The sequence below is a fragment of the Phoenix dactylifera genome, unplaced genomic scaffold (genome assembly GCF_009389715.1).
Source record: "Phoenix dactylifera cultivar Barhee BC4 unplaced genomic scaffold, palm_55x_up_171113_PBpolish2nd_filt_p 001720F, whole genome shotgun sequence".
Taxonomy (NCBI): Eukaryota; Viridiplantae; Streptophyta; class Magnoliopsida; order Arecales; family Arecaceae; genus Phoenix; species Phoenix dactylifera.
The window spans coordinates 47,230-49,119 of NW_024069019.1; the positions used below are offsets into that span (position 1 = coordinate 47,230).

At 39.5% G+C, this 1,890-nt stretch overlaps 1 non-coding gene across 1 annotated transcript; it reads right to left on the minus strand.

The window, feature by feature from the left end:
* Positions 1-305: 305 nt before the first annotated feature.
* On the minus strand, positions 306-414 carry LOC113461618. The gene has a single exon (XR_003383909.1). It is a non-coding gene; the product is annotated as a small nucleolar RNA R71 (small nucleolar RNA).
* Between the last annotated feature and the right edge of the window lie 1,476 nt (positions 415-1,890).

The window sequence follows — 1,890 nt, forward strand, 5'->3', positions numbered from 1 at the left end:
ATGCATAATTTTTCCTGATAATGTAGGACATTTTGACATCAAACCAGGGGTAATCCAATTGCTGCCCAAGTTTCATGGGTTAGAGTCCGAAAGTCCGTATCTTCATTTAAAAGATTTTGAAGAATTGAGCATTACATTTAGAGTGCCAAACGTTACCGAGGATGTCCTCAAGTTGACATTGTTTCCTTTCTCTCTAAAGGATAAGGCCAAAACATGGCTAAACTCTTTGCGACCTAGATCAATAAGAACTTGGCAAGATATGCAGAGAGAATTTTTAAAGAAGTTCTTCCCCACATAAAGGACCAACTTTTTGAAAAGACATATCAGCAATTTCCAACAAAAAGATAATGAAACATTTTATGAATGTTGGAAAAGATTTAAAGACCTTCTTCTCTCATGCCCTCATCACGGATTCGAAACTTGGAGAACCATTAGCTTCTTTTATGAAGGTTTATCTCCACAGTTAAAACAGTTTGTAGAAACCATGTACAATGGTAGATTTTTAGAAAAACACCCTGATGAAGCTTGGGAGTATTTGGATTCCCTTGCTGAGACTGCCCAACTTTGGGATAATGGGGATAGAAACAACAAGTCTTTGCCTAAGCCTACTAGCTCTGTATAGGGAGACCTTTACAACCTCAGAACTGAGGATGATCTTCATGCTACAATGGCAGCTCTCTCTAGGAAGGTAGAAGAAATTGAGCTTAGGAAGGTTGAGCCTGTAAAGACTATAGAGTTTAGAAACGAGTGTTGTGGTATCTGCGATATGACGGGTCATACTACTACAGATTGTCCCACCATACCGGCATTCAAAGAAGTCTTGCACGATCAATCAAATGCTATGAACTCCTACCAAAAGCTTTATAGCGATCCATACTCGAATACCTATAACCCTGGTTGGAAGAATCATCCAAATTTTAGGTGGAGAAATGATTATCCTCAACAGTCACACCATTCAGTTCCTCCACCTGCACATCCTACTTTTGCATCACCACCCTCTCAGAAGCCAAATATCGAGGATACCTTGCAATCCATACAAACTTTTCTACAAGGTCAAGCTAATATCAATGCTCAAAATATTCGAAATTTTGAAGACATAAGGAACCAATTGTCAATATTGACTACCGTCCTAAGTACCCAAGAGAAAGGTAAGCTTTCAGCTCAACCCCAACCTAACCCACAAGTGCACGGTAGTAATAATACGGCTCCTTCTAGTTCGCATACAGAACATGCAAAGAGCATCATGACTTTGCGTAATGGAAAAGTCATTAATCAGACCGCAGGTCACTTCTAATTCTGATGCTCCCAAAGCCGATGAAAGGGAAAAGAAAAAATTGAGGTCCCAACTTCTACCAAGAAAGTTGAATGTCCTTTTTCTCCACCTTTTCCACAACGGTTAAAGCCGTTGCAAAAGCTCGAACCTAATTCTGAAATTCTTGAGCTTTTTAAGCAAGTAAAGATCAACATACCTCTTCTTGATGCAATCAAACAAGTACCCTCATATGCCAAATTTTTGAAGGACTTGTGTATTGTCAAGCGCCGATTAAATGTTAAGAAGAAGGCATTTTTAACTGAAAATGTGAGTGCTATTTTGCAGCACAACATTCTCCCTAAATATAAAGATCCAGGTTGCCCAACCATCTCATGCATCATAGGCGACTTTAGGATAGAGCGAGCATTGTTAGATTTAGGGGCGAGTGTGAATTTTTGCCATGTTCTGTATATGAGCAACTTGGTTTAGGTGAGTTGAAGCTAACCTCCGTCACTTTGCAATTAGCTGACAAGTCAGTTAAAATTCCAAGGGAGATTATCGAGGATGTATTAGTCCAAGTAGACAAGTTCTACTTTCTTGTCGATTTTATCGTATTGGACACACATCCGGCTTCGAAC